Below are 23224 nucleotides of genomic sequence, written 5' to 3'. Positions count from 1 at the left end.
ATATATATAGATGGACAGAGATATTGGCTGAGCAAAATGTTAATAATTACAGTTTCTTTAATATTTTCAGTTTGGAAGATGATGTGATCCTAAAACTTCAATTAGGTAACTTTTTTGACACTTGAAATCCAAAAATGGTATCATATTTGCTCAGAAATGAGGTTTTCTATGTGATTATTAACAGAATATGAAATTTTATTACAGGTACTCTAATATGAGGAAAATAATGATGTGGTTGAGATGATACTAGATGTTTTTTTTTTGGGGGGGGGTAATGTAGGCACTATAAACTATCTCTGGCCTAATAATAGTAAAAAGTTCTTCTTTTGTTTACTCACAATGTCTATCTAAAGTTAAGTTGTTTTTTTTCAGATATTCCAAAATGCCCTACTGGGGGAAGTAATTTGTTTGGATATGTGAACTGCAGTTAAAGAAACATTCTAAATTTATCTATAATTCATATTAAAATTAAAATTTCAATCATAAAAGATAGAACAATCTCACAGTTATCAGATATTTAGATTAAAATGAACTTCACAACAAAAATCAACATATAACATTCTCTACATACTGTTATTTTCTTCATACAACTTAAATGCAGAAATCATTTTCTCATACTCTGCATCAGTTATCTTGCATGTTCTTCTCGTATATGTTGTTGGGGAAACAACGCAAAGAATAAAGTGAATACGTATTATATACCTTTGAAAACCAAATTATGATGTAATTATATGTGGATAAACAATATTTATTGTTTAAAATGAATATATTTCGAAGTAATACTTCATCTTCAGCATTTTGTACATTTTCTTTCTTTTGTTTTTTCTTGCCATGGTGTTGAGTTTGATAAGAAAGTTATTAAAAATAAGTTTGCACAGTTGTTCTTGTTCATTTTAAACTTTAATCGACGCTTCTAATACGGAATCTACAACCTTAACTGAAAAACGTGCAGCCTACGACATTCCAACATTTCAAAACAATACCACTAAGAATAACAGTGCAGACTTTCTTTTAATAACATTCTTATCAAACTCAACACCATGGCAAGAAAAAGAAAATATGCGAAATTCTGAAGATGAAGTATTACTTCAAAATATATTCATTTTAAACAATAAATATTGTTTATCCACATATAATTGTGTCATGATTTGGCTTTGAAACGTATATAATACATATTCATTTTAAACTTTAATATACGCTTCTAACACGGAATCTACAACCTTAACTAAATACAAAGAATGTTCTTGATTGAACAAATGGACCAAGTAAAGGTTAGATACCCTGTAGAAAATGAAGATTGGCAAACATTTCAAGTGACACCAGTTGTTCGACCTTGACAGTGCTGGTGGTTGTTTGTAAACACGTTAAATAGCAGACATGGCCAAATGTTCGTGAGCAAGATTTTTAAAAATATATTTACAAAACGTTTTAAAATTTAAAAGAAAAATATATATCTACAAAACATTTTTTTAACATTAAATATTTACAAAACTTTTAAGAATTAAAAAAAAATTTTTTTCTATTTACACAAAACTTTTTAGTGCTTTTTCTTTATAGAACTTTTTAATAAAACTAATAAGTTTTACAGAACTTTTTAATAAAACTACTAATAATTATAATTATGATAGAAATAAATAAATAAATAAAAAGAATGAGCTATATTAATCACAAAACATTAAAAACCGATATTATAACTGAGAATTTCGGACACTGATCTATTCTCTCTATTAAAAAAATACATATTTTTAAAAACTTTTAAACAAACAAACTTTTAATGGCAGAAACAAATATAGAATAACTGACTTGTTCGGATTTTTGCGACCAAGATTGCTTTTTATGTACAGTGTGGTTGTATGTGTGTGTGTGTGTTCTTTTCTGTGTGCGTTTTTATTACAATTCAATATTTATTGAAAGTGTGATGTATGTCAGTGGTCCGGTAGGGAGAAATCCTTCTAGACCGAGGCAGTTTCTATGCATAATAAAATCACAAGTATAAGCAACAAGTATAAATGATAGAGATTTAAAAATATATCATTTTATTCACGTCTTTTTATAACTTTTATTTTTATAAAGATGAAATCTAGAATCACAATTAATAAATCTTAATAACTTTTATTTTTATTAAAAAACCCAAAAAACTTGCTATTTGCTTACTTCTCCACGAGGGCAAATTAAATTCAAGTAAGTTTTAGCATCTGAAATTATCAGTTAATGTTTTGTAATTAAAAAAGCTCATTTTTATTTATTTCTTTATTTTTATTATAATTATTATTAGTTTTATTAAAAAAGTTCTGTGAATATATTTTTAAAAATTAATTTAGAAAAACGCCCTTTTACATATATTTTGTTTAAATACGTTTGTTTTGTTACTTGCATTAAAAAAAATTGTGTAAATAGAAAAAAGTTGTTTTTTTTAATCCTTAAAAGTTTTGTACATATTTAATATTAAAAAAATGTTTTGTAAACATATATTTTTTTCTTTTAGATCTTAAAAAGTTTTGTAAACATATATTTTTTCTTTTAGATCTTAAAAAGTTTTGTAAACATATATTTTTTCTTTTAGATCTTAAAAAGTTTTGTAAACATATATTTTTTCTTTTAGATCTTAAAAAGTTTTGTAAATATATTTTTCAAAATCTTGCTCATGAACATTCGACCATGTCTGCTATTTGACGTGTTTACAAACAACCACTGGCAATGCCAAGGTCGAACAACCGGTATCACTTGAAATGTTCACCAATCTTTGTCTTCTGCTCCTAGTATCTAATCTTTACTTGGTCCAAACAAACTAATTATCATCAATTTGCAGTTAATAAGATGTATTGTGTGGTTGATAAGGATACATCACCTTCTTTTTCATTAATTTCATTCACAATACCGATTCATCAGAAAAAGAATTATAAACACATATTGCATACTGCATCAAAGATCTCCAGAATTTATGGTAAGTTAAAGTCATGGTTGTCATATACCATTCATCCTTATTGAACAGCGTATGATTGATGTTCAGTGTTGACAATGATGGGCTAAAATAGTGGCTGCTTCTATTCTTGGTACCCTCTCTCCTGGCAAATTTTGCCTTAAGAGACTTTCTCACTACATTCAGAGTTTCCATACTGATACCAAAGAACTTGATTGCAAACATATCCAATCAGACTTCTAGCATGGCTTTATAATCCAGGATCTGATTATTCAGGGGATGTTGAAGTGATCATTTAGCTGCATACTGTTTTACTGAACCACTGATTCCATTGCAAGATAATTTTCCATATCTTTTAGAAAAAAAAAAATTCTGCATCCATACTGATACCAAAGAACAATACCAACATCCTATTTATGCAGACATAAATTGATATTTTTATAATTTTTATAATGATCTACACAACCATCATTGAATTAAGTTATTTCGCTGATATGGACAAATGTAGTGAGCCATCATTGCCTTGGTTGATTCACAGATGGTGTGTTGTGGGTGTTGTCATCAGAAATACAACATAATGAAGGATTATTCAGTGTTCCATTGGAACCTTGATAGTGAAGCACTACAGTGTAAAGGGTGCAATATTCCTTGTTTCAACATCATTCAAACAAAGATTCTCTTTCTTACTAAAGTATCTAGTTTGACATTTTGCTAGATACAAGTGACTTGCAAGATTATTGATTGTGTTAATCCGCAAATCTTTGTATTCTTCATATTCCTTGTTTCTGTAGCAGATTTTTGCTATGACAGCACAAAAAGTATAACTAAAGGACTTAGGTTTAAATTTCAGAAATTATTCCAGACACATCAATAGCAACTGGCAGAGAGAAAGAGAAAATCGTCTTACCTTCTTTTGTACATATATCTCTTGCAATAGATTGCCATCAGTTGCAATCTAAGCTATTAGTCCTTGAATCCATTTATAATTATTAGTAATGGCACCAATTAAATAGAAGAAAGGAATAATTACCGTGATGATAGGAATAACATGTAAAAAGAGAAAGAGTAGCAAAGCTTGTCAAAAAAAATCATTTTATAGCATGATCCAAAAGTCACATGATTAGCCATTAATAAAAAACAAACAACAATCACAAAGGGGAAGGCGCTTTTGCATCTGTTTCCCCAAACCAGAGTCTATTGAAGGTAAGTCATTTTTTCTTATATTTCAATTAAAACTTTAGACTTTGTCGTTTATAAAAAATTGATAGTATTCTGCAAAGTTTCCAAGAACCTCATTCGAACAAAGATTCTCTGTCTTCTTATTAAAGTATCTAGTTTAACATTTTGCTTAATACAAGTGACTTGTAAGATTGTTGATTGTGTCAATGTACAAATCTTTATTGAATGAAACTAAGAGTTAAAAAAATAATAATAGTCATCCATACTCCTTCTTGCCAACTCTCGACTTCAACTGTAATCTTCGCCGATCATTTTCACTCTCTCTTTCGCTTGACTGTCAAAAAAAGAAGACTGCCCTATGTTTTCCTCTTCATTCCTTTTCACAGCAATCATTGTTCTCATATGCAAATTACTGCCATATGTATATTAATAAACCGTCTATAGATGAAAGTTTCTCTTTTCTTTCTAGATTCCATCATGCAACAGGGTAGACAGATGCACCATCACTGTTGCTTTACAAAGGAGAGAGCGCTAAAAAAAAATATATATTTTTATATCACAAGTGATGGCACGGTCCTGAACAAATTCATCTATGCAATCCTGAACAATACCGCCGAATTGACACGCTATGTCACCAAACAATATTGTTAATTCGACACACACATTCCCAAGCAACACCATTGACCGACTTGATATGCCACTGAGCAATATCACCGAATCAACACGCCACCAAACAATATCATCGAATCAACATGATACGAAATGCAGTAATATCACCGAATCAACACGCCACCAAACAATATCGTCGAATCAACATGATACGAAATGCAGTAATGCAAGACACGTTATCAGAGTAATATATTTCAACTGCCCCTGAATGACTTAATGGCTTGTTTTTTATAGCCGTTGGACAAAACTAAATCGTCACTTTGGGATAAGATGGATGGAGTTCATTAGTAGACTTGATTTGTTACCGAAAGGTCCTGAGTTCGCTTTTCACTGCAGGTAGGCTAAACTCATACGCTTGTGCGTTTCTGTGCATGTTCGGCAACGTTGCTTGTGTAAGTCACATTTTTCATTACGTTCACCACATTTGTATTCTTCAAATGTTGTTGGCACTATCAGTTATGTCCCATTGACTAAAATAAAATTCTAGCACAGAGATGTGAAATTTTACACTGAGCCTTTGAAAACATTAAAAGTTTTCACACTTTTTAGACATCTCTCCCAAGGTGTGCCAAGAGAGAATAGGCAAAATTTCACCATATTTACATATACTTTAATTAAACCTGCACAGTCTATTACGTTTGCTGCCAATTTAAAAAAATATTATTTTTATAGTTAACTATATTTTACTTTGCTTCCCCCCACCTTATCATAATAATATATAAAAATACAAACTTTCATCAATTGATTTAGTGGTTTCTAATCACACAGAACTATCTAAACAGTTTGACAAAATATAAACATAGTTATTTGAAAAAGATATGCGCATAAAGTATATTTAAATATAGTAAATTTAAAAAAGAAAACGTGACTATGTTTGAAAAAAAAAAAATGTAAATATGTTAAAAAAAATATATTAGCAAAAATCTTAACATTTTGCCCAAGTATATAAGTAAGCATTTTTGAGTAATAGCGGAAGTAATGTATCCATTTTGTGCTTCAATACCTCAATTGACAGCCTAGCCGCCATCTTTGAAACTTAGAATCTGGTTTTATGCACAATTACCCATAAAATTACCTTTTATTGGTTACGGTTACGGCTATGGCAACATTTATTTCTTGTATGAATATATTTTTTCGTCATAGTCATTTTGTTGGCTTATCTGCTAAATACCTAAAGTTTCTTAAAATAAATATATTCATATATTAAAGAGATTTTATAATATATACAAAATTTACATGATCAAATAAAATTTTATAATATATATAATTCATATAATTAAATAATTGTTCTTTTTTTCATCATAAAACAAGAAGTGTTAAAACTAAAGTTTTTTTTCTAATAAAACATTTGTTTTATTTGATAATACAAAAAGTGCTTTCTTTGTTTAAAAGTCTTTTTTTTGTAATAACACAAGAAGTGTCGTAAATGTGTAGTTTAGCGGCATATATTTGAAAACAAAAATTTATAAAAACTATTTATTTTTATATATAAAACACATTATTAGACCCAAAGGCTGTAATAAAACCAGAAAATTCATTTTTATTATTTTTTCATCATTTTTTTTATTAGACATTCGAAGCCGATTGTATTGCTTTTAAAATTTGGCCTTTCTAAGGTTTGACAGATTGGCCTTTTTATGCTCTTTCATTACAGTAAAAAAATGTCTGCCAAAACATAGTTCATGGAAGAGCGTTAAAAAAGTCTAAATTTGGCCTTAAAAACGCCAATTTGTCAAACCTTAGAAAGGCCAAATTTTAAAAACAATATGGCGACCTCGATTGTCATACACTTAAGCTAATAAAAAATGTTGACAAAATCATAAAAATGAAATTTTTTCGGGTTTTATTTCAACCTTAGGGTCTAATAATGTGTTTTATAAAAAAATAAATAGGTTTTATAATTTTTTTTGTCCATCAAATATAGGTATGGGCAAAAATAGGGGGACCTAGTTTTGAAAGCCGATTTACCATAATTTTTTTGTAAGTTTCCGACTACTTTTTGATTGTATTTGAAAGATTAGAGACTAAAGTTAATTTCCTAAAGAAAAAATGTACACGTGAAAAAAAAAAAAATGATGAAAAAGGTTTTCACGGCGAGCTAACCAATTCAGCTAAATTTTGAAGTTAAATAAATTCATTGTAAAAATCCTTTAAAAGATAAATATTGTTTTTTTTTGTTTATTTCAAAGATAATTAGTAAAGTCCTAAGATATTGAATTAAATAAAAAAAAAACACCTTGTTTGTACAAAAATAGCTTAAGTAGCACTAAAAAAGCAAGTAATTTACCGTTCGCCAAAAACGCAACAAGTAAAGGTTTGTAAACACGATTATAAGGAGGCCCAAAATTTCAGCCAATGGAAACGCTGTTTCAAAATGAAGTCATGATAGTAAAAGGAGGTAGGGGTGTCAGATTTCTTTTTTCCCCCCAGACGTACATCCATACATTCCTATTCTGAACATTTGTATCAATTTTTATCATTTTTTAATTTAATTATTTTTTATGTTCCTGTTTTTAAATTAATTTTTTTTTAAATTATTGTTCTAGATTATATAAAAATTATGTTACGCCAAAGCGTAGGAGAAACCCCGTGTTTTGACAAGCTTCTGGGCTTGACCTTCACTCCTGATCTGAAATGGAACACATACATCAAGTCTGTTGCCAAGGTCGCTGGAAAGATGGTGGGATCCTTCCACCGCTCCAGAAGATATCTCACTACTGATGCAATTCTCTAGCTATATAAAAGCCAAGTACGTCCAAGGATGGAATACTGCTGCTATATCTGGGCAGGAGCTGCTAAAAACAGCCTATCCTGCCTTGACAGAGTACAAAATAGACTTTGTGGCTTAGTGGGGGATGCTCTTTTCTCTTCCCTGTAACCTCTCTCCCACAGAAGAGACGTTGCAAGCCTATCTTTGTTTTATCATTATTTCCATGGTAGGTGCTCGTCTAAACTCCAATCTCTGGTCCCCCCTCGCCAATCTTTTACAAAAAAACACCCGTCTAGCTGAATCCACTGTCAAAAACTTTCCCCACTCTTTATCTATGCCTAGATCAAAACGTAGATTCCATTAACAAGGCTTCTTTCTTAGAACTGCACGCCTGTGAAGCTCTGTTCCGTCTGCCTGCTTCCCTTCCCTCCTGACTACAACTTGGATGTCTTCAAGTTCAACGTAAACAAATTCCTGATGAACCACCCCCTTAAGTAGACATTTTAAATATCCACACTAACATACTGTACTTACAATAACCCTTATCCCTGAGTGGCTTCCGGGCTTTGATAAGTGGTGACCACCTTGTAAAAAAAAAAAAAAAGTTTCACATTCTTGTGAGCAAGGAAATTATTAAAATCTTGCATATAAAAGTTATGCGAAATCTGTAATTTAAAAAAAAAAGTAGAAATATTTTTGCTATTTTAATTTTTGTGTGTGAAAATATTCAATAAATAATTAATTCAATGGTAATATCGGTAGTTCGAGAAATTCATTTTTCTTGGAGTTATATCGAATTCATTAATACGGATTTCAGGGGCTTTTTTTTCGTAATATTCCTGTAAAAAATTACTTTATTTTTTTTTTTTATTATTACAAATTACGATGCTTTATTTATATAAAAAAAGCAAAAAATAAATTGTTTTTATTTACTACTGAAAACCATAACTTTAGTAAAAGTATTTTTTGTTTAAACAAAATAATACATTTCCACTAAGATTTAAATAAAAATAATTAATTCATTATATTCCGCGATCATTATTTGATAAATACTGAAAATTTCATTAAAATAAGTTAATTTCCTGATTTTGGGTGATTTTTTAAGTAAAGGGAGGGGTCAAAATACATTTTGAGCATCGGCATTCATGTTGCTCGTACCTAGTCAAATAATTTACGCCGCTAAATTACACATTTGCCAGAAGTGTTAAAACTAAAGTAATATTTTTAAAAATAAATATATGGTTTCGTTTTACGTATCATGCTTCTGTTCCGTTCCATATTTATATTAACCGTATCCACTTCCGGTAGCTTAATTCTTCCGAACACAGATTTTGAAGAAAACCCAAAATGTTTATGCATTTTTGTGGATCGCCATTTATTTTGCACATGTTTAAATAAGAAAGGAAACATAATACTTTGTACGCGCCCCTGTAGTACAAAAAATAATCCCAAAAGCAACTAAATTCAAGAAATACTTACTTTTTATTTGACAATACGCGTTCGACGATATGTTTTCCAGAAAGAACCGATTATAAATAAGATGTATGAATAAAAATAGAGCGACTTTCCCGGCGGAAATCAATATCCAAGATGGCGACCAGAAAAGCAGGTTCGCAGAAAATTAAAGCATGCGAAATTAAAAATTTTAAATATGAACGATCTCTTTGGTGAATATAATGTAAAAAATGAATATTATATTTATCGCGCTATTTCTACAAAAATATTTGGTTATATTGAAGATGTTGGCCGTGATTATGGCACGATCGTTGTTAAACAGGCCTATTCGATCGAAATGACGTCATACACTTTCATGCAATTGGAACGTACTAAAAAGTTAAAATATTCATAGTTAATGATAGCCTTTGTGTTTTTGTTTTTCTAAAACTTTAAAAATTGCTTTAAAAAAAAAAAGGAATGAAAATAACAGAGTCTGAATTTTAATGAAACTGAATTTATTGAATATATATATATATATATATATATATATATATATATATATATATATATATATATATATTTTTTTTTCAAAAATAAATCAATTCTGTATGAATTTGGATGCTTTTACATTGTAAGATATTTGATGTTTTATCTTACCGTTTTTTTGCTCTTTGACAATTAACAACAAGGCTTATCTTTAAAATTCAAAAGAAATTTGATTGATCCTTGGTTGCAAAAGAGAAATGCCTATTTTTTGCCTCTGTAAAGAGCTGGTATCAACCTCATAAGGTGTTAATTCTTTATTTCTTCTACAATTTGCTGGTTCATTCTGTATTTGAAGATATGCGTTTGCAGCCACAGAAGGGACCAACAAGATGTCTTAAGATGTAAAGGATCCAATATTCGCACTATCAGCATAGTGCACAAGTCCATGATCAATGTACATGTTAATTTAGTAATAATACCAATACAAGTCTCTTAGCGGACTTAATAAAGATGTGCGTATATATAGGCATGAAATAAACTGATTCGAGTCTCTAACGGACTCTTAGTAATAAGCCTAATTATTTAGGCATGTCTCAAATAGATAAAAGTTGGAGGCTCGATGCCTCCTGCAGGGGTTTAGTTTCAGAATCCGTCTTCTTGAGTTCGGCTGCTGCTGGTGAGCTGAAGCAGATTCCCTGCATCGGTCCAGTTCAAGTTCTTAGCTGAAACTGAAAAGCAAACACACAAAATACAAAAAGCCCACAAAAGTGCAACACTGTGCAGAAAATAAAATTGGCCACTTTGATTGGTCCAAAACAATTTTGGTCCAAAACAATACATGATGCAATTGTCAAATTTCTGACAGCATGAAGTATATAAATATAAAGTTGTTTAATACATTTTAAAGAGTACAATTCATTTATTTCGATTGTGGACGATCTGAAAAATTTAATCAAAGAACTTATGAAATTAAAACATGCAAAGTTAAGCAATGAAGATTATAAATTTTAAAGTTACAAAATCAACCTCTGCGATATAAAGAATATGGCATACGTCAATGTTGGAATACCCTGACCAAATCACCGTTAAAAAAAATCGTCTGCACATATAAAACTTAAAAATCGAATCGGAAACTCGAAAACAAAATGAAACAAACTTTATTTTTATTGTTACCAGAAAAGATGTATTTCTCATGTTATTATTTTAGTAAGAATGAATTACTACTTCGTTATCTTTCTTACTAAAATATTTTGTTATCTTTTTTACTAAAATGTTTCGTTATCTTTCTTATTAAAATGTTTCGTTATCTTTCTTACTAAAATGTTTCGTTATCTTTCTCACTAAAATATTTTGTCATCTTTCTTACTAAAAAATTTTGTTATCTTTCTTACTAAAATGTTTTGTTATCTTTTTTACTAAAATGTTTCGTTATCTTTCTTACTAAAATATTTCGTCATCTTTCTTACTAAAATATTTCGTTATCTTTCTTACTAAAATGTTTTGTTATCTTCTTACTAAAATATTTCATGTGAGAAAATAAAAAAAGAAGATTGCTTACTTGGTGGCGCCGGCCTCGAGGGCGGAATTCTAATCTGAGTGGTTGAGAGGACGAGTCTCTTATAGACTTGGAGGAGTAGTGGGAGGCACAATTCTTCCGTTATAAAAGAATTGTGTCTCTGACTAGTACCAGTTCTGTTAATGACTTACTGGTGAACGGTTGGCACAACTTAGTTACTCACTGCTCGCCGTACTACAATACTTGTTACTCGACCCAGTAGGGGGGGGGGTCGCATAGGGCATCCTTTGCAACCCCTCGGAGCTTACGCTATCACCGGGTAATCTACTTTACCCTCTAAATAGTTTTTTTTTTCCACATCTTGCAAAGGCTTTGCTGCTTCACTCTTTCGTTGGTTAACTACTGTCATGAACGTCACGAAAGAGCAGCTCCTATGCAGAAGGGAGTCATTGACTCAGAAGATTCAGGGACGACTGAAGATGTGTCGTGATGGAGTTAGGCCATCAGCGTACTCATTCTTAAGGACTGAGATTTGACAATTCATTGTCGAGTTAGAGACTTGTATTACACAGCTGGAGTTAGGCTCCTTTGATGAGAGTACACCTGCCGAGATTGAGGATGCTTGGCTGCCTCAACTGAAGGATTATTATGAAGACTTGGGCAATTTGGATCAAGCATACCGACAGCCAGAGCCCAGCCCTTACTCGGAATCTGCCTTTGAGTTCTCAAGGGCTTCTGCAACTACCAGGAGAGGTTCTTCCTTCGTTGTTAAACCCCCACGTATACAGATCACAGGGCCTACATTTAGCGGACAGGAAATGGAGTCCGACCGCATGAGTTTCAGAAACTTCTTGACTAGGTTTGAGAACTGCGTGATCGGCATGGCCAATGATGCTGAGAGGTTGAACTTCTTGAAGTGTTCACTCTCAGACAGAGCCTTGAGGCTGGTAAATCACCTGAGTTGCACTGACACCAATTACCAGCGAGCCATGGCTATATTGAAGAGGGAGTATCTGGACCTGGATGAAATCATTGACCAAATATTCCAGGATATTCTGGACTATGTACCAAAGAAAGGTGGAGCCCTTTTTGAGCTGGGGGACTTCGTTTCCAGGACGGCATCGCTGTTGGAAGTGCTGGGGAATTCCTTTTCGTGTGACTTTTCTGTGGACGATTCTGGCGGAGCCAGACTGATGGCTAAGATTCTATTAAGGAAATTTCCTCTCGAATTGAAAGGGGAGATAATAGCGCTAACAGATAGACGGGTGCCGCCTTTGTCCTCCATATTGAGACTAACTGGAGAGGCAATAAAGAGATTGCAGATTAAGGGCGGTGTCTCCACTGCATTTACATCAACAGTAAGACAGAATACATCTCAAAAGTTTGGTAGGGGGAACGCTATTACTCCTTCTTTTCATGTGGATGTGAACAATGCAACTTCAACCGGGTATTCCCGCACATTGCCACCCATTCTCTCAGTTACATTCTCTTGTGGAACAAAGACAGTGTCAGTGAATTGCCTACTGAACACGGGTAGCGGGCGGACATATCTGGCGGCAGATGTACTGAGAACTTTGTGCCCAATCGAAACCCTTGGTGTCAATTGTCAGCTGAGATTGTCTACCTTTCTAGGTGAGTGTCAGCGTGGGTTCACAGAGGTAGTCCTGGGAGTTGACTTGGGTTCTGGAAGGACTGTGACATCTCCTGTCTTGGTAGCCGATGGTATGAACTTGTCGGTTTGAGTGGCCAACTTGGAATCTCTATTACGTGTCTTTCAGGATGCAAACTATGCTTTGCCGGCCAGTTTGAGATCAGAGTGGACTTAATACCGCTCAAGGGAATAATTGGGTTAGACCTGATTGAACACCTGGACTCATTGAAGCTGATCCCATGTTTGAATGGATGGGCCTTTGCAACCCCGCCTGGATTGGTCCCGTTTGGAGCAGTGGACTCTTTTTTTTTTGGAAGATAAGCCCCTCTCTGAGGTTACTCACCTCTCGTTTAATTTGGTGATGGAACATACCCCCCAGGTCGATGCATCACATTTATGTTTTGTCCTTGAAACACAATCAACATACCTGGATCCCATGGCAGAGTACTTTCCTGACAGTATGGTGCAAAGAGGACTAGAACAAATGTTTACGTTGGAATCTCTGGGGCTTCCCAGTCAGGAGGACTTCTCTGATTATGATAAAGTGCAGATGAAGCGGTTTGAGGAAATGGTAGAGCTTCGGGATGAAAGCTATTATGTGGAGCTCCCCTGGCATCACGATAGATTAGCCAGAGTCCCCTCTAATCATTCAACTTCGTTGCATGTTTTAGACCGGGTGGCAGCAAACTTGACTAAAAGAAAAATATATGATGAATATTTGGAGGTGTTTCGTCAGCAACAGGAGGACAGTATAATTGAAGAGATTTTTGTCTCCCCTCAGGAGTTCGACAAATATGTGTGGATACCACATAGACCAGTTTTCAAGTCGGACCCTACGGCAACAACCAGGATCAGACCAGTGTTCAACTGTAGTTTGAAGACAGGAGATGGATTATCGCTGAATGAAGCAGCATATTCTGACATTAACTTAACAGGGGACATCTTAAAGTTGTTGTTGGCCTTTAGAGCCAACAATTATGTGCTGCTAGCAGACATTCGCCGAGCATTCCTAATGATTCGGCTTAAGCTGGAGGCGGATAGGAACCGGTTTTGCTTTTTTCTTAAGCAAGGAGATTGTTTGTGCTGCTTCCGCTATACTACCTTGATATTCGGGTTTACCTCAAGCCCATTTGTGTTGGGGTGCATCTTAAAATTGCATGCGGCAAAATACCCTCAGGATGCTTGCCGCAGAATGATGGAGGACCGGTTTTATGTGGATAACCTTGTGGCATCCGTGGCAGACGCGAGTGAGCTTACTACATTGTATTCCCTTGTTAGAGAGCGTTTGCTGGAAGGGGGCTTTATTATCCAGTCATGCAACTCAAACAGTCAGGCGCTCCGCACTAGGATGAAGGAGGATGGTACTCTAAGTATCCATGAAGAGGAGTGGGAGAGAGTACTGGGCTACCGATACTCCCCACATTCGGAGGAGTTGTATGTCGCTTCGGTAAAGTGCAATCCTGACGTGACAACTAAGAGAGGTGTTCTTTCCGAGTCAGCTAAGGTCTTCGATCCATTGTCCCTATGTCTCCCGGTTACTATCCACAGTAGAGTGCTAATCAGGTCCATGTGGAAGAATGGTGCAGGTTGGGATGATCCACTCCAGCCGGCAATCTTGAGCGATTGGAGAGAGCTAGCCAGGGACCTTTCAGGATTGAGTGACTTCCGTTTTTTGCGCAAGGCACTTATGGCAGGGCTGCCTGGAGATATGTACCTGTTTTGCGACGCGTCCAAGGAAGCATATGAGTTTGCCGTGTATATCGTGCAAAATGGTCGGTCATCCTTATTATTTGCAAAAGCTAAGGTGGCACCTATGAAGGACAAGACTTTGCCTGTGTTGGAACTAATTTGCCGTTTTCCTCACCTTCAAGTGTCTCCCCACAATCCTGGACAATTGTGAATCCTGGACAATTGTGAAGGATTTGTCCCCGAGAATTTGTGTATAGCCACGGATGCACAGGTGGTCTTGCCCTGGATTTTATCTCAAAACATGGCTAGCAAAAATGTTTTTGCAAAAAATAGACTTAAAGATATTCTGCAGATGAAAGTGGAGTTGGAGTCTTGCTATGGCTTGAAGACTCTCTTCAGATATGTTGATAGTACACTCAACCCGGCGGATTTGTTAACAAGAGAATTAACATTGAGAAAGTTCCAATCTAAAATGGAATTTTGGTGTTCAGGCCCTTCCTGGCTATGCAAAGGAATAACTCAATGGCCAGGACAGGATATGCCCTGTTTGAGTGAGATATGCCAGTGAATGGCCCGCAATTCATGTTGATATATATTCAATTGCTATAGGGTTATCTGCCCCTTTCCAAAACCCTTTTACTGTGGGGATTCTCTCCCCTTTTATTGTAACTCTTCGGTTCTTCATGTTGTAAATAAAATACATACACATTGTATGCATCTTAGTATTTCGTCAAACAAAATGTGTTCATAGTAATTTTTAAAACCTTTCTGGATGTCGCAGGCTCCGGTGATGAGGTATGTGTCCCCACATTTTTATTAAATGACTTCCACTCATTTTCAACAATTCAGCGAATTGTTCTTTAATCCATGATCAGGAGTACACTTCCACCATACCTTTTCAGAGGTTTTCCTCATTCTCTGGTTTACTGACTGTTACTGCCTTGGTGTTTAAGTTCCTAGCCATCCGATTTAATCGACAATGGGACTACAACTCTAAGGCAGCGATCTACCTTATGAAGACAGTGCAACGGCAAGAATTTCCCGTGGAAGTGGAGTACCTAAAGGAGCCGAGTGGTAAACCCATGCCAGTTAGGGTTCGTGCCCTGGATCTTTTTCTGGACCCTGACGGTTTGATTCGATCTCGGGGAAGAATCAATCAATCTTCCTGTCGTTTATTTATGTTTGTTATTATAAGTAATTGATAACCAAGTTGTCGTTTTATTTGATATAGAACTTTATTACATATTTACATAGGAAGAAAGATTGAAGTTACGTGTGTAGAGGTCTACGCCATGTTGTCGAATACGATATGTATTAGGCGGTTTACATCAATATTCATACGCCATGATTTCCTTGTTACGCGTATGAAAGTAGTTCTATGATAACACTACATCCCCCTTACCAGAAGGAAGAAAAGTAGTACACATTGTTCAGATGTTTATTGTTTGAATCTGTTTGGCCTATGGATTTCACGGCCATGTCTTGTTATATTTGGTGCATGTTTCTTAGTGTTTATTTGGTTTGAGATGCTTGTGTTAGGGAGTTCAGATTGAGATTGGGTTTGGTCACTGAAGTGAACATGTTTATGGGTTGCTTTTCCATCTGCTCTGATATGGACTCTGTTACGTCTTTTTGACGATCCATCTGGCAATTTGAGGATGTACGATCTAGGTTCTGTACATTTGCTGAGAATTGTTGCTGGTTTCCATTTTCCAGTTTGGTTATCCCACATACGTACATGTTGTCCAGGGACAAGTGCTGGTAAGTCATGGTCTGTTTTATCGTGATAGGTTTTTTGTATATCCTGTCTGTGCTTTAGTTCTTCGTGGATATGGTCACGGTTGGGAAATCTGTGATTCGTGATTTTTGCAATCAGGTTCGATTTCATGATGCGACTGTTTAGAAGTTCAGCTGGGCTTGGAAGTTTGTGGCTGATAGGCGTTGTTCTTAAACACAGCATTGCAAGGTTAATATCTCTTCCTGCTTGCTTTGCTTTGACTATTGTTCTTTTAATGGTTTGAATCTGTTGTTCAATGAAACCATTTGATTTAGGAAACCTTGGAGATGAAGTGATATGATCGAATTGCCATTGTTGAGCAAATTCTTTAAATGCTTCACTGGAGTACTGTGGTCCGTTGTCACTAATAACTCTGGTGGGAATACCATGTTCTGAAAATATCTGCTTCATTGTTGATATGACCATGTTGCTTGTGGCCATGCCATTCATTTTCCGTATGATTGGGAATTTACTATAATAATCAGCAATTATGAGGTATTCCTGGTCGTTACAGTGGAACAAGTCAGCGCCAACAACTTCCCATGCTCTGCTAGGGATGTCGTGTGGTTCTAACGTTTCTTTTGATTGTGCTGGGAGGTTTTCCTGGCATATTGAACACTTTTTGATCATGTTCTCAATATCAGTGTTAATTCGCTCCCAGTAGACAGTATCTCTAGCTTGCAGACGTGTCTTTTCGATACCTTGATGGCTGTAATGTAGTTGGTCCAGGATAGTTTTCTGCTGATTTTCAGGGATAATAATCCTTGAGCCTTTCATGATTATGCCATCACTGACAGATAACTCATCTCTGTATGACCAGTATGACCGAATTGTCGGTGGTACTTCCTTAATTGAGTCTGGCCATCCTGTTGTTATGGTTTCATGTAATTGGTTGAGTATTGGATCAGACTTTGTTTCCTTTTTTATTTCATTCAGGCGTTCGCTCCTGAATCTCACCAAGTCAACCCGAATATCTAAGTCGATCATGTCAGTGTTTTGAGTACTGGGGAGACGACTTAGTGTATCAGCTATAGTCATTTCTTTGCCTGGCATGTATTCTATTTGTATCTGGTATCCCTGTAATTTGGTCATCATTCGGTGTAGCCTAGGAGGTGCACTGGTCAGTGGTTTCTGTAGTATCATGACCAAGCGTTTATGGTCGGTGTGTACCTTGAACTTCCGCCCATATAGGTAGACATGATACCTGTGCACACCAAATACAATTGCTAGAAGTTCCCTTTCTATGCATGAATACCGTTGCAGGATTATATGCTTTAATGTCCGCTTTGTATTATTCAGTTGTCTCATTGACACAATGTTCAGCAGGGAGTGAGAAGATATTGGTTCATGGGCATCTCTGATATGTTCTCTGATAACTTTCCAGTCAACCCTTTTGTAGTACCTTATCGTTTTGAGCAATAGCTTTTCACCTTGGGGTTGGGATTTGAGTGTGATTTCTACTGATACCACTAGTTTCCAAGTGGACTGTGAGCATTGGTTACACAATCCTCAGGTGCTGTGCTAAGGAATACTGTGCTAAGGAATAGGTCTAGAAGTGAAGCTTGCTGGTGGTCACTATCTGTTTAATTTTCTCCAAAGCTATTTTAATAAAAAAAAAACGAAAGATAATCCAATTAGAAAGCAGAGATTTTAACAAAAGAAATGCAACCAAATTACCTGCAAGTTGAGAACTTCGTTGTCATCTTGCATCTTTAAAGATTTTGACGCGTATGCAATAGGTTTTTTGTTTTGCATTAATGCTGCTCCAAGTCCTTTTAAACTCGCATCAGTTTGCAGTATTGGTACTTCATTCGTGTCGAAGTATGTTAGTGTGGAGTCTTTGGTGATTATTGTTTTAAGCATCTCAAAGCATACCTTGTGATGCTCTTCCCAGAGAAAAGGTACGTCTTTTTTCAACAAGCCTCTTAATGTATGTGTCTTGTCAGCTAAATTTGGTATGAATGGTGATAAATATGTGACAAGGCCTAAGAATTCTTATAGTTCTTTTTTGCATGTTGGATATGGCATGTCTTGTAAGTCTTTAAGTTTTTCAGGTTCTGGGCTAACACCATTTTTACTATATATCATTCCAAAGAAAGATATATTTTTTGATTTTATTTTGCATTTTGCTGAATTAAACACAAGACCATTTTTTGCAGCTACTTGCATGAGCCTGTATAAGATCTTATCATGCTCCTTGTCCGTTTTACTATAGACAACAATGTCGTCTGTAATTCCAATTGCTCCGTCAACTTGTTCGAGTATCTGGTCCATTTTCATTTGGAAAATGTCCTGGGATACACTTAACCCAAATGGTAATCTCTGGAAACAGTATCTGCCAAAAGGGGATTGGAATGTCGTTAGCAGCTGAGATTCCTGATCCAAATGTATGGACCAATAACCAGCTTTGGCATCAAGTTTAGAGAACAGCTTGGCACCTGCAAAGTGGTGTGTTAGCTCCTCCACTGTAGGGGTTGCATGGTGTGGTCTCTTTAGCGCAATGTTAAGGCGTCTTGGGTCTAGACAGATTCTCAGGCTTCCATCTTTCTTGTGTGAGTAAGCTAGGCTGGAAACCCAGTCTGTTGGCTCTGTGACTTTTCTAATGATCTTGTTGCTGACCATTTTGTCTAGTTCCTGTTTTATGTTGTCCTTTAGGGCAATTGGGGTTTTTCTTGGTGGGTCAATGTGAGGTTGTACGTTTTTGCTCGTTGTTAACTTGACATGTCCAGGCATAGAGCCTATTTTGTCGAATTGATCTGGATAGATCTGTACCAAGTCTTCGATTTTGTTGATTGGTTTGACTATATTTTGTTCTTTCACCGTGCAGTGAAGAGTGACCATTTTCAGTATTTCCAGTGATGGTAATCCTAGAATTGCTGGTCCATTTACATCTACTATATAGAAGGTGCTTTCGTGCCAATCAGGGGTTTGGTAGTTGCATGGTATACTGATATTGTCATAGCACTTTATCGGTGTTCCATTGTAGGCTATTAATTTTTTGTCCTTACTTTGTTTTTTTAGTTTTGGGCAGCCATCAGTAGTTAATTTCTCAGGAAACATTCTACGGAATGTCGAAATTGGTAATGTATTGCCTTGGGCTCCAGTATCGACTTTAATTCGTAGTCTGTGAGTCCCGTTTCGATTAGGTAATTTTATATTTATATAAGTGAAGGCTTCATCTCTCTGTGTTTGAGAGGGTGAGTTAATGGTGGAAAAAGTTAAATTTTCGAATTGTTCATTTAGTTCCTGGCTGTTGTTCCTGGATAATATATCAGTTTGGATGAGGTGTTTTTTCTTGGTCTGGTTCATGTTTAATGGTTTTTGTTTTCCACGGTCTCTGTTTTGCGATCTTGACCTTGATCTTCTGTTATATAAACATACTGTTGCCCAGTGGTTATATTTTCCACACGTTTTGCATTTGGAACCAAATGCTGGGCATGCTTCACGTCGACGTTCGTGACTTTTTCCGCAATTAAGGCAGTTGTTTGTCTTTCTATTTTGTTTATATTTTTTAATTGCTTGTATGTCAGTATTGGCGCTATTGTCCTCCCCATTATTGGTGTTTAACATCTCTCTAAGCTGTTTAATATGGGCATTTGTTACCTCATACGTTTTACCAATTCGGATGGTTTCATCCAGTGTTAGCGTATTATCTTTTCGTAATAGTTCTTTCTGGAATTCGACAATTGGGGTACTCGCAATAATTAGTTCTATAATTTGCTGTTCTTGTTCAGTGTCGGTTAGTGAGCATTTTAACGCAAGTTGACAACATCTATTGATGAAGTCGTCTAATGTCTCATCTTGTTTTTGTTTATAAGACATTAGTTTTAGTCTATTAATCCTAAAGTTTTCTTTAGGTTCTAAATGCTCCAAGAATTTATTAAAAATAGTGTCGGGAGAACGTTTTTCCTCATCTGTTAATTTCCAAGTGTTAAATTTTTTGAGACCTTCGTTGCCGGTCTTTAGCAGTATGTAATTCACTTGTTGGTCGGTTTTTATTTTGTTTATAGCAAAATATAGTTCTAACCTCTGTTTAAAAAGTTTAAATGTTTCCGCTGGATTTGGCATTTCCCAGTCCATAAACGGAATAATGTCATTATTGGTAGACATTATTATTAACGGCTATGTATTTTTTCAATAAACAGAAAATTCAATATGTCTGCCAATGTGCGAAAATCCACACGTGTTTACGGGAACACATACGATAACAACAGCTGACAAAAATTCAAAATGTCTGCTATTGTGCGAAAATCCACACGTGCTTACGGGAACACATACGACAACAACAGTTGGCAAAAATTCAAAATGTCTGCTATTGGGCAAAAATTCACACGTGTTTATAGCATATACGAGAATGACAGCAAAGTTTTATAAAATGCACATTAATGGTAAATTAATGAAAATTGGTTTACATGCCTTGTTTTGTCTTCTGTAAACGTATTTTTCCTCTCGTATCTGTTGCCGAAGTTTTTTTTTTTTTTTCAACTGTTATAAATGTTCGGTATCCATTTCACTGCCACCATGTCGTTTATTTATGTTTGTTATTATAAGTAATTGATAACCAAGTTGTCGTTTTATTTGATATAGAACTTTATTACATATTTACATAGGAAGAAAGATTGAAGGTACGTGTGTAGAGGTCTACGCCATGTTGTCGAATACGATATGTATTAGGCGGTTTACATCAATATTCATACGCCATGATTTCCTTGTTACGCGTATGAAAGTAGTTCTATGATAACACTACACTTCCCACTTTAGTTATGAAGTTAAAAACCCCATTCTGATAGGGAAACATCATCCTGTTACCAGACTCATCATTTTGGATTGTCACGAAAGGTGTTGCCACCTTTGAACTGGGTCAACCCTAGCGGAGTTGAGGCGAAGTGATTATTGGATCCCGCAGGGTCGACAAGCTGTGAATAAGGTAGTGGCTGTTTGTGCCAGATGTAAACGCTATAATTCAACGCCAGTGACGCCGAATGCTGCTGCTGCCCTGCCGTCGCACCGTACCGATTTCAGAGTCCCCTATCAACACACTGGGATTGATTTTACTGGCCATCTTTGGGTGAGTGACGGGAAACGAGATACGAAAATGTACTTGCACCTATTCACTTGCTTGAATATCAGAGCAATACACATTGAAGTAGTTCCCGACATGAGCGTACCCTCTTTCTTCCAAGCCCTGGTTCGATTTACTAACCGATATGGCGTTCCCGAAACCCTTTATAGTGACAACGCGAAAACCTTTATAGGAAGTGGAAAGATTTTCAACCGTCTCTCTCTTTTTACGGACTATCAAAGAAAATACGGTCCTTGTAAGTTAAAACTTAAAACCATTCCCTTGTTCTCTCCTTGGTATGGAGGAACATGGGAGCGATGTATCAAGACCATGAAGAACTGCCTATTTAAGATTCTTGGCAGGGGTAGATTGGATTACTTTACCCTTCTGACAGTGTTATCTGATATTCAGAGGTCTGTTAATAACCGGCCTCTTACTTACCAGGTGTCAGCTGACAAAAATGCTACTCCAATTACCCCCAATATGTTCCTTAAGCCCAATCAGGCTACTGATACGACTGGATAGATAGGATAGAACTACCTTGTTACCACCCAGCAGGGAGAGGCTAATTCAAACCTTGGAACTTAGGGACCAATGTCTGACAGATTTCCACAAACTATGGTATGAGGAGTACCTGCTAGAGCTGGGAAGGAAGATTCCTGGTCGATCCCGACTCAGTACAAGAACCCGCCTCCAGAAGGATGATGTTGTTCTGATTAAGAGTCCTTTGAAACCCAGACCGTTTTGGATCTGAGGAACTATTACTGAACTGATTCCAGGCCATGATGGTGTCGTTAGAGCAGCACGTGTTCAAAAAGGGGAGGGCTTGGAGGAAGTACATTCCCTGAAACATCTGTACCCCTTAGAGCTTTCTAGGACTCCTGAAGGACCTCCTGTTGCGGAGGGAGGGGAGACGTTGGGTTCACCCCCTAGTGTTGAGGAGCAGGTCTGGTTGTGTCCCCTGCGCAGCTCTCCGCAGCAGAATCAGAATATGATTGGGTGTGACTCGTGCGACGATTGGTACCATTTCTGATGTGTCGGTATCGACTCAGAACCCCCCAACAGGCAAAAGTGGTATTGCCCAGAATGCGCGCCCCTGAAAAAACGACGGGGTAGACCTAGCCTGCTGCCTGCTTGATTGAAATCTGGACTGGTCGACTACTGCTAACATGATATATTGTACTAACAGTTGTTTTTTGATTAAATATTTTGGTGGTCTGTCATTTTGATGTAACTTTTTTTTTTTCTTTTCTCTCTTCTACCTTTTGTTTTTTTTTTTTCTCGTTTTTGTTGGGAGTGTGTGAGAAAATAAAAATAAAAAAAAAGATTGCTTACTTGGTGGCGCCGGCTTCGAGGGCAGAATTCTAATCTGAGTGGTTGAGAGGATGAGTCTCTTATAGACTTGGAGGAGTAGGGGGAGGCACAATTCTTCTGTTATAAAAGAATTGTGTATCTGACTAGTACCAGTACTGTTAATGACTTACTGGTGAACGGTTGGCACAACTTAGTTACTCGCTGCTCGCCGTACTACAATACTTGTTACTCGACCCAGTAGGCATCCTTTGCAACCCCTCGGAGCTTACGCTATCACCGGGTAATCTACTTTACCCTCTAAATAGTTTTTTTTTTTTCATACTTTCTTACTAAAATATTTTGTTATCTTTCTTACTAAAATATTTCGTTATCTTTCTTACTAAAATGTTTCGTTATCTTTCTTACTAAAATGTTTCGTTATCTTTCTTACTAAAATATTTCGTTATCTTTCTTACTAAAATATTTCGTTATCTTTCTTACTAAAATGTTTCGTTATCTTTCTTACTAAAATATTTCGTTATCTTTCTTACTAAAATATTTCGTTATCTTTCTTACTAAAATGTTTCGTTATCTTTCTTACTAAAATATTTCGTTATCTTTCTTACTAAAATGTTTCGTTATCTTTCTTACTAAAATATTTCGTTATCTTTCTTACTAAAATGTTTCGTTATCTTTCTTACTAAAATGTTTCGTTATCTTTCTTACTAAAATGTTTTGTTATATTTCTTATGAAAATAAAATTGTTAATTCTTTAATTTTTTCCATGTGTACCTGCTTATTATGTTAATTTTTTTTACTTTATAAAATTCAATAT

This window comes from Euprymna scolopes, chromosome 8 (genome assembly GCF_053919585.1).
Source record: "Euprymna scolopes isolate OS-2025 chromosome 8, ASM5391958v1, whole genome shotgun sequence".
Classification (NCBI taxonomy): Eukaryota; Metazoa; Mollusca; class Cephalopoda; order Sepiida; family Sepiolidae; genus Euprymna; species Euprymna scolopes.
This window is presented reverse-complemented; position numbering follows the sequence as displayed.